The sequence below is a fragment of the Microtus pennsylvanicus genome, chromosome X (genome assembly GCF_037038515.1).
Source record: "Microtus pennsylvanicus isolate mMicPen1 chromosome X, mMicPen1.hap1, whole genome shotgun sequence".
NCBI lineage: Eukaryota > Metazoa > Chordata > Mammalia > Rodentia > Cricetidae > Microtus > Microtus pennsylvanicus.
The window spans coordinates 141,193,169-141,203,765 of record NC_134601.1 but is presented as its reverse complement, the minus strand read 5'-3'; the positions used below and the strand labels follow the sequence as shown (position 1 = coordinate 141,203,765).

General features: G+C 39.7%; 1 non-coding gene across 1 annotated transcript; it reads left to right on the top strand.

Annotated features, from left to right (window-relative positions):
- Positions 1-10,265: 10,265 nt before the first annotated feature.
- On the top strand, positions 10,266-10,372 carry LOC142841933 (U6 spliceosomal RNA). The gene has a single exon (XR_012909158.1). It is a non-coding gene; the product is annotated as a U6 spliceosomal RNA (small nuclear RNA).
- Positions 10,373-10,597: the final 225 nt, after the last annotated feature.

The window sequence follows — 10,597 nt, the reverse complement described above, 5'->3', positions numbered from 1 at the left end:
TTATATGTATGCATATACATGAACCCTTTATACCAGATTATTTTTTCTTTTCTGAGATGCACATTGTTTCTGCTAGGTACACATTATTCCAGGTCTTCATATCCCTCAACATACTCACCTCTATTCTCTCCATCATATTTAACTTCGTATGTTCACAGCTAGAACTTTTTTATTCAAAGTGTGTGAGACTTAATATCAATTTGGAACGTACTAGACATTTAGCCTCTCAGGATCCACCATAGAATTTAAGACTCAGATGTGATTTGTAAGTTCACTGAAGTTTACGAAGCTCAATACTGGATCATATTGTGCAGCCTGGTCTTTTTCTTGGTTGCTTTCCTGGTAGGGCATTAAGGGTCTTGGCAGACATGCACTAGCTTTTCTGTTTCCTTTGTCTCCCCACAGTATGCAGGCAGGCACAAAAGCTGTCAGCAGCACTTTTGTTGCATGATTGGTCAACTTTTGCATTGAATTTATTCCAGCTTTTTAGTAAGAGAAAGAAGAAATATCTCCTTTGTAGTTCTCATGTAGTTCAAACTTTATAAGTTCAAGTGACTTCCCCCCCCCCCCGGAACTATTTTTTTCTTCAAGGTCTCTGAATAGTAAAATTTTGTAATTGAGATCCAAATGCCATTTTTAATTTGACTTTAGGCATAATTCATGAAGACAACTTTGACAATACTAGTTTCCCTTAGGAAAAATACTCTCATTAGAAGTCCAGACAGTATTCTATTAAATACAATCTTAATTTACTATAAATAGTGTATATAGAAAAAGCAAATAATCTGAGTCAGAACACCAGTGTCCTCTCTTATGAAATCTAATGAAGAAAAAAAAAAACAGAGTAAATCAAATATTTTCTAAATAATAAAGTCAATGGCTTTAACCAGCTTTCAACTTCCCTGATAGATCTGTTTGCAGTATATATCAATCATTCAAAGAGTTTAATTTGCTATATATCTTCAGAAATCTTGGCTTCCTGGGACTGGGGAGGTAGCTCAGTCAGTTAAATGCTTACCTTGTACTCACAAGACCCAGAGTTGGATCCCCAGCACCCATGTACAATTCAGGCATGGAGTATGCCTGTGCAATCTCAGTGCTAAAAAGGCAGGGATAGGTGGATCCCTGGGGCTCATAGGCCACCTAGTTTAGACTAATGCATAAAACCTCCAGGCAAATACAAGATTGTATGTCAAAATATGGTAGATGGTTTTCCTGAGGTTGGCCTCTGACCTCAGTATGTACACACACACACACACACACACACACACACACACGGTATCTGGGCTTTCTTAACAAGCCTTACTTTTAGTCATATGAGGGCGAAGCCCATATCACTTCCTGGAAGAGTGGCATCAAGGATAAAGACAGAGAGAAAGTTGCACCAAGCTCTCCTTGGATTTTGTGTGTCGGGGAAGGATTGCTACTGAGATCTCATTCTATGGATGTACAAAGTTGAAGTTTTGGTCATCACAAGGGCTCTTTAGACGTATTCTTTTAAGTCTTACATCCAACTCCTTGAGGGGAAAATGGCTTATATGTTGAGAATTATGACTTCTGAAGACCTAGAAATAGTTGTGGCTAAGTCACCCAGGTTGACTAAAAGCTATGACTTGTTTGAGAAGAAAATATTTCCCTCTTTACAAGAGAGACATGATGGAGGCCTGCCTCTAGCAATTGTTCTAAACATATGTAGGAGGATAAACTGGAGCTTTAGAATAAGAGTGAAGGCAGCCAATGAGGAGGCCCATGAGGCATTTATGGAAGGAGACACTATTTGGAATGCAGGTCTATAATAGTATGAATGAGTTTATCACCCCGAACTTTAGCTTCTCAAACCAAGAATATGGTAAATCCCTCATTTGTGACAAATTTATAACAGAATCTTTTCTTTTCTGGGATTTGACTCTGCTAAATGCACAGTATTCTAGATCTCTCTCATGACTTCCTTATTAAGATGGGCTGAAACTTCTAAAACTGTGAAGAAATAATAGATCTTTTTCTTTTAAGTTGTTAGTACAAGTATTTTTCCCTAAACAGTGAAAAGACTCATACAGGCACAGGAAGTATAGCTATGTCCAATCACGGGGCAGAGAGGTGAGAGTACAATTTATATATATATATAAATTGTATATATATACATATATGTATATATATGTATGTATATGGACTTTTTATTCAGTAAACATGCCAAGAAATATCATTATGTGTCAGAAACTAGTCTACATTCTAAAATAAGAAGTCTGTTCTTATCTGCAGAAGATCTTCACCAAGACCCCCTCCCTGTGGATGCCTGAAACCATAGATAGTATTGAATCCTGCACATGCTGTGTTCTCCACTATGTATATACACTTATAAGGTTTAGATGATAAATTCAGCACAATAAAATATTAACAGCATCAACAACTAACAAAACATAACAACTGTAACAATATGTCATAATAAAATTACTTAAGAGGCCAGAGAGTAAAGTGCTTGCTGCTGTATGAGACATAAGGTGAAGGCATAAGTCATAAACAATCCCACACCAGTTTGGAATTATGATTAATAGGGTGGTATTTATTTAAAGGGAAAAAACTTACAGATCACTGTCCCAGACAACAGCCCTCTGAGCAATCAGGAAGGAGTCTAGTAGCCGGAAACAGAACAGAAAGCAAAGAGAGCGTGAGGAGGGAAGTGGCCACTTTTTTAAAGAGAGAGACCATGCCCCAATGGGCTGTTATCTCAGCGGCTATTGGCTGGAGGAGCGGAAGGACCTCCCGCAACAATAAGGGTCTGAGTTTTTATTCTCAGTATGTACAGTATCACATACATGTAGCCCTGTTCTGGAAAGGCTGAGATAGAAGATAATTGGGGCTCAGTGAACACATAGTCTTGCTGAATGCCTAAGCTTGAGATTCAAGGAGAGAATCTGTTCCCCCAACCCAAAGAAAAGACCAAGAAAGAAAGTGATAGAGGAAGACAACTAATATCTACACCTAACCTATGTGTACACACACACACGCATGCGTGTGTGTACATATGTACACCCCCTCCAACAGATATGTACTTACATGCAAAAACATGCATACAAAAATACAATACACATAGGATTATTTAAATTCATAAGTTAAGTACTTCTAGAATTTTTCAATTTAAATTTTCAAAATCATAGTTGATTACTGTTAACTGAAATCATGGAAAGGCAAATCATGGATGATGGGACTGTTTCACATGAGTTAACAAATGCCATCCATCCTACTACTAACTGCCTTCTGAAATAGATACAGCTATTAATCTATCCAGTAGTGTTCTTGCTATCTGGAAAGTCTCAATAATATTGTTTATGCCACATGTTTTGAGTCTCTCATTTATAGCTAGGGAGTGTAGAAATCTGAAAGATGGAACCTGCTGTCAGGGAGCTTACAGTCCAAAAGGTACTTTAAACTCTGCCTTTGCCAAGCTTAGCCCTGTCTTTGTGTCTATTGAAATAAACACTATTTTTTTAAAAAAAATTATTTATTTGGTTTCATTTTACATTCCAACCACAGTTCTCCCTCCCCCCTTCCTGCCCCAGCCCACTCCCCTCCACTCCTGCCAACGGGTAAGGGTTTTCATGGGGAGTAAACCAAGTCTGGCACATTGTTTTTACCCTGTTACTTGGGAGCCTTCTCATGTCTCTCTGTGCCATGCTTGGACAGATCAGTATTTGCTGTGCCTGTATAAGTCTTCTTACTGATGACTAATGACTTAAGGGATATGGATGTATTTTTGCTTACAGTTTCAGAGGTTTCAATTCATCATAGTGAGGAAGGCATGGGAGAAGTAGGCCACCTTATGGTGACCTTGAAGCTGACATAAGAAGAGAGCTGGTGCAAGATACAGTTCCCAAGAACAAACCCACAGTGACTTACTTCTTCCAACTATGTCCAACTATTTGATATTTTCTGAACCTCCCTAAATAGTACCACTGGGTAGGGATTATGCTTTCTGAACCAAGAATGGGGAAATCTCATATTTGATCCATAATATTTAATGCCCATTTATAATTATAAACTTGCTCTAGCATAACCTCCCTATAAGAGGACAAATTTATTGGTTCCACAGGATTTTCCTCTACCTTCCACTTCATCCCTGCTCTTTGAGTTTCTAGCATGCCCTGGGTTGGACTTTCTTTGCCAAGGGGAGAAGCACAGATTACCATATGCTTCCTTTGAGAATAGTATTCCTGGGTGGGCCATACAAGTAATTGGCTACTTGGTACCTGTATGAGAATTTTCTCCACTTCAGATTAACTCTGACTAGCCATTTGAATAAAATCAATTGAATGTATAGTAATTTGGGTCTTGAAATCCACAGCAACAAATTCGTTTCCACCAAAATGCCATTTAGAGTGCAAGAAAAAAGTACATGGAAGTATTCTCAGGATTTCTAATTCACGCAATATGCTCTCTAGACCAAATTCCCCTGAAGTAACGGGGCCTTTGTCATGATGTCCTTTTTGGAAATGGCAGCCTGCCTTCAATTCACAAGATTTCCCAGAACATGTACATTAGTGTGGGTTTCTCAGAGTGCTTATGAGGCTGGGCTCCTGGTCATATTAACAGAAAAATGCAGCCAGAGCCACAGAATGCTAAATCTAGCTGTTTCGATGAGGAATAATTTAATATTCAAATAATCAGTAGTTAAAGAGAAAATCTTCCTCCTCTTCACCCTTTCCTCCCTGACTCATCTGCAAATAGAGGCAAGCCCTGAATCCTACATTTGTGAGACAGAGGAGCTGACTCCATGGCCAGCACAGTTAAGCCAGGCAGCAGAGAGAAAAGTAAAACACATCTCCCTGGGTCACAATACCTCATAAATCAAGTTGGCTTTTCCTATAGTCAAATAATCACGCCGGGTTCTGGTTTCCAGATAGATTTATGAGTGTGTTCTCCACATGAGATACATACCATGATGAACTAATTGGCACAGGACACAAAAAGACACAGAGCACTTAAGGAACCAAATACAAGGATACTGTTGACCCCAGTCAGGCTCTCTTTCAGCAAGTTAGTTATTTTTATTCCAATTTGAGGACAGCTCGGGTCACTAATAGCTTTTCAGGCTCCTAAAGAAATCAAGGCAGAGAGAGAGAGAGAGAGAGAGAGAGAGAGAGAGAGAGAGAGAGAGAGAGAGAACCCAAATTGTTAGAATTACCTTTCACAGGATTTCTATTTGGATAGTGACTTTGGCTGACTCAAAAAAATGATCTTGGCCTCTGTGGGGTAGCTTTGGCCAATAAGAACAGACTTGGTTAAAAGAAACAATAAGAACACAGAGAGCTGTGGCCTGTGGGGATGAACTGAGCAGGGCTGGTGTGCAGATCCAAAGGCTAGACTGTCTACTGCTTTTCTAGGAGAGTTCAGATTTTGTTTGCCACAGTGCTAGAAGGACACCAGAGAAGGTGTGTACAATGTACCCACAAGTCAGTCACTCCTATGTCTCTATTTACTCACCGTTCCAGGGATTTTTGTCCTGCCAGAAACGTGCAAAGTTCTTTAGGTGGGAAAGAGTACCTTGGAGATGTTATAGATTCACTTCCAGATCACCATAATAAAGCAAATTTTGCCAACAGTCAGAAATTCCCAAGATATTAGCCTAGTAAGTCTTTAAAAAAGTATAGGTATCTATCTATCCATCCATCTATCTATCTATCTATCTATCTATCTATCTATCTATCTATATTTATTTATTTATTTTTGAAAAAAATTTCTGCCTCCTCCCAGCCTCCCATTTCCCTCCCCCTCCCCCCACTCCTCTCCCCCTCCCTCTCCAGTTCTAAGAGCAGTCAGGGTTCCCTGCCCTGTGGAAAGTCCAAGGTCCTCCCCCCTCCATCCAGGCCTAGGAAGGGGAGCATCCAAACTGGCTAAGCTCCCACAAAGCCAGAACATGGTTAAAAAAGACTAATGTACTCATTTTGATGAAAAAATACCGGTGGTCCTTATTGGTCCACATAATCCCAGCTACTTTGGAAGCTGACACAGGAGAATGTCAAGTTTGAAGTCTGCCTTGGAAAATAAGCTAGATTCTGTCTCAAACTAAAATTAATTTTGACTGAATCATTGCAAATTCAGTTGACATTAAAGAAGCAAATTTCTCTTTAAAAATTTTACAAAAAGATAAGGACACAGCTCAGGCATAGAGAGTTTTGCCTGGCATATGCAGAACCCTGGGTTCAGTATCCAATGCTACACACATAGAAAAATTATTGCTAACCATCCCCTAAACTATTTGAAAGATTTCTTTAAAAGATTTACTCTGTAAATTTGTAGAAAAAAATACTATCTGTGCAGTACAATAGAGGTCTTCCCTTTCTTTTTGAACATTGCCTACATCAAATAAAATCACCAAAAACATGGGGGTGCTTTTTAACACTAGAAATGTAAATGGAGTTCTCCTGTCCTGCAGCCACTCTCAAATAATCACTGGGAGGCATGATATTAATTACAAATGCTCATCCAATAACTCAGGCTTATTACTAACTAGCTCCTATATTTTAAGCTAACCCATATTCTTATTTACACTCTACCATGTGGTGATACCTTTGTTAGTATGGCACGTTCAGCTTCTGCTCCCTCTGTATCTGCTGGCGATCCCAAACTCTGCCCTTCTTCTTCCTAGAATTCTCAATTTGACTTTCCCACCTAAATTGATCTTGCTCAGCTATTGGCCAGTCGTTTGCTATTAATATTAAGCCCCTGAGTGATTATTTGAAAGCAGCTATGGGACAGGAAAACTCCACCTACAAATGGCATCCAACATCCAAGGCCACTTACATCCAAGTAAAGTCCAAGAAACCTTTAAAAATGTTCTGAGCACACTAAAACAGAACTAGACGTGACTTCCTAGACTTGTGTCTCTCATACCTCCTGCAGTACAGAAAAATGTCTCTTGGAAGCTGCTATGATATATGGCATGACCCTGGCAGGTTTCATGGCAGGTGGGATACCATGGTGGATGGGAGACAGACAGATATGCCATGCAGAGAGAGCTTGGGTATGGGAGAGTGGATTTAGTGATTTAGTGTGTGCTTGAAGGGTATAAGGGTAGGTGAGTATGGGAGAGAGGAAGAGAGAGAGGGGGGAGAGAGAGAGATCAGGAGAAGGAGGGAGGAGGGAAGCAAAGAATGCCTCTTCAGAAGAAGAGTGAACAGAGGGAGACCAAAAGGAAAGAGAGCCTCTGGGATCCAGCTTGCCTCTGCTGGAAGGGAGAGATTGGGAGTGGGCAGAGCTTGACTCTTACCTGATTGTTTGGGCTGACGAGGGAGGGGGACTAGATTGGGAGAGGGGGAGGGAAATGGGAGGCAGTGGAGGGAAAGAGACAGAAATCTTTAATAAATAAATAAATAAATTTTAATAAAAAGATGTAATTGCAAATTGAGTGTGATGACGCAGACCTATAATCCCAGTATTTGGGTAGTGGAGGCAAGAGGATCAGGAGTTGAAGTGACCAGACTGGATTATGTGAAATCTTGTCTCAAAAAAATAAATAAAATATAATAAAAAACAAAAAAGGGACAGCTGTAAGTGTGCTATGAACTAAGACATGGTGGGTTCCTGCTGTTTCTCACATGGCTGTAGTACAGAGAGGCTTCTCCTAACTGCTGCCTATGGGCTTAAGCATAGCTTAAGCAGCCAGCTCAAGCTCTGCCAACATGCTGCATGGGTTTGATGATTTTGTTTATGCAGACAGAAAAGATTATAGATATACAGTAAAGATACATTCAGATGGAAAAAGCCTCTAAATGGATTACAATGTGTTTAAATATATACATAGATTTGGTTGAGAAAAGAAAAAGGGTAGAGAAAGTTCTTAAAAATGAATAGAGTAGCATGGTGGTGGTGATGCATGCCTTTAATCCCAGAACTTGGGAGGCAGAGGCAGGCAGATCTTTATGAGTTCAAAGGCAGCCTGATCTACAGAGTGAGTTTCAGGACAGCCAAGGCTACAAAGGGAAACCCTGTCTCAAAAAACCTAAAAGAAAATGAATAGAGTAATAAAAATATAATAAGCCATGTAAAGATAGGAATTACATAGAGTCTGGATCCTGTATGCTATTGTGTTGTCTTTGAAATTTTTGGCTTCTAAGAGACACTGGATTATGAAAACTTTTAGATTCAACCAACCTATATATTAAAAAAATACCTTGACTTCAAAATATAAGTCAAAAGATGTGTTCCTTTGGAGGAGAGGTTATACTTTTATTTCCACAGGAAAAAAGAGGCTGTGGGTTCATTCCAGGTTAAAGAAAACCAAGTTTAATAGAGGAAGACCCCTGAAACCCTGACTGCAGACATAAAGAACTACAAGACAGATGATGTAAATGTTTACTGCTCAAACACATAACACGAAATCATCCTTCTGCACACCTTCCTAAGCCTGGATGGAGAGGGGAAGGCCTTGGACATCCCACAGGGCAGGGTACCCTGCCCTCTCTTAGGACTGGAGGGCATGGGAGAGGGTGAGTGGGGGAGCAGGATGGAAGTGGGAGGAGGGGAGGAAGTGGAAATTTTGAATGGTATTATTTATAAAGTAATAAAAAATTATCTGCTTAAAAACCAAAATCATCCTTGGCTGGCTTGTATAAAATGTACAGTCTATATTTACATTAATAGAGATATGTGTGTTACCTTTAAAAGTTTAAATATTTTCAGAACATAGGGACCAGGCACCAATAAAAATGGATGGACCAGGTGAATCCAGCATTCAAAACGGCTTCAAGGCTACTGACTGAGGTGATCCAGTCTCACAGAATACTCCAGCCAAGACCTAACAATTATCCTGATTTTTCCAAGATTCCCTCAAAGATTATCAGCACCCCCAGACAACAGGAAGCAGTCTAGATAAAACAGCATCCACATTCCCAACATTTTTGTTATAGATATTTGTTATCATTTAAGTGAGGTGGTTGCAAGTTGTTATTGGTAATCGTCAGGAAAAAACATGAACAAAGGAGATTAGATTCAAGAGCTGTTTCTGAAAAGATAAAGGGGTGATATAGAAATGATAGGATAAAAGGGTAGATGATTGATCTGTTTTTATGCCAAAAAGCAATTGATAATGTTACATTTTACACTGGTATAAATGTTTATATATTGATACAAATTTAATGTTAATTTGGCTATACTGTATGTATATTTCTACTTCAGTTTGGGTTATTGTGCTTGTACAACTAATTTAAAAATGTAATTTATGATTAAATAGATTAATAGTCACCTATAATAGTCAAACATAGTCGTGTTAGCTATGTTTTTAAGTTCATAAACTCCATATGGTGTTTGCTTTCTTTATGGAAAAAGCTAGCCATGGGAGTGAAGAAACTCCCCTTGCCTCAGTTGCTGACAGTTACTGTCCAAACTGGACCAGCAGGGTGCAAGAAAGGAAACTGTCAAACTTTGCCAAGACAAGGAAGGAAGTCCTTCAAAATTCCCTGCTTCACAGAAAAGTCTGTCAGGTATTCTAGGCCTACAGTCAAAGTTGGATACCCCAACATTGCCAAGGAACTTTGGGTGATGGTCCAGGCAGCCTGATAATATTTCATCCTTCTGGTATCTTTGATGGAGTTGAAGACTAGATAGTTATAGTTTTTCATAATTATGACAGAAGGTAAATTAGATACAAAACTTTGGAGTCACGAAGATAAGATAAATAATAGAATATCTTCTCTAATTTTGTCAAATACAAATGGACCGGATATTGTAACTATAGTTCTTAACAACTACATTTGTTGTATATAATCTTAGAATTTTGAAGTTAAGACCTTCCTTTTTAATTTGACCAGAAGGGAGGATGGCGGTGGCGGCACATGCCTTTAATCCCAGCTGGAAGAAGAGACAGGCAGATCTCTGTGAGTTTGAGGCCAGCTTGGTCTATAAGAGCTAGTTCCATGACAGGCTCCAAAGCTAAAGAGAAACCCTATTCTGAAAAACCAAAACAGGTGGGTGGGGGGCATGCTGTGGAATAATCCTTTTGTACACTGTGAAGATTTGGTGCTGTGGTTGGTTTAATAAACAAGCTGGCTGGATAATAGCTAAACAAAATGAAGTTATGTGGGAAAGCCAAATTGAGAAGGGCAGAGTCTGGAGTTACCAGCCAGATGCAGAGGGAGCAGGAGATGAGCATGCCTTGCTGTAGTAATAAGAGTGGTGGCGGAGCTGCGTCCCCAATACCCCAGCTGCCTGCTCGGCTAGCTTTTGCCCTGAAATAATTACACAGACACTGTATTCATTTAAACATTGATTTGGTGCTCGCTTCGGCAGCACATATACTAAAATTGGAACGATACAGAGAAGATTAGCATGGCCCCTGCGCAAGGATGACACGCAAATTCGTGAAGCGTTCCATATTTTTAAAATACAAATCCACCTTCTGCCTTGTTAAAAAAAAAAAAAAACATTGCTTTGGCCCATTCCTATCTAGCCTCTTCTAGGCTAACTCTCGCACCTGGACTAGCCCATTTTTTATCATCTGTATAGCACCGGTCTTACCGGGAAGATTCTAGCCTAAGTCCATCCTGGGTCGGAGCTTCATAGCGTGCATCTTCCCTGGAGCGGGGAGCATGGCGTCTCTCTGAAG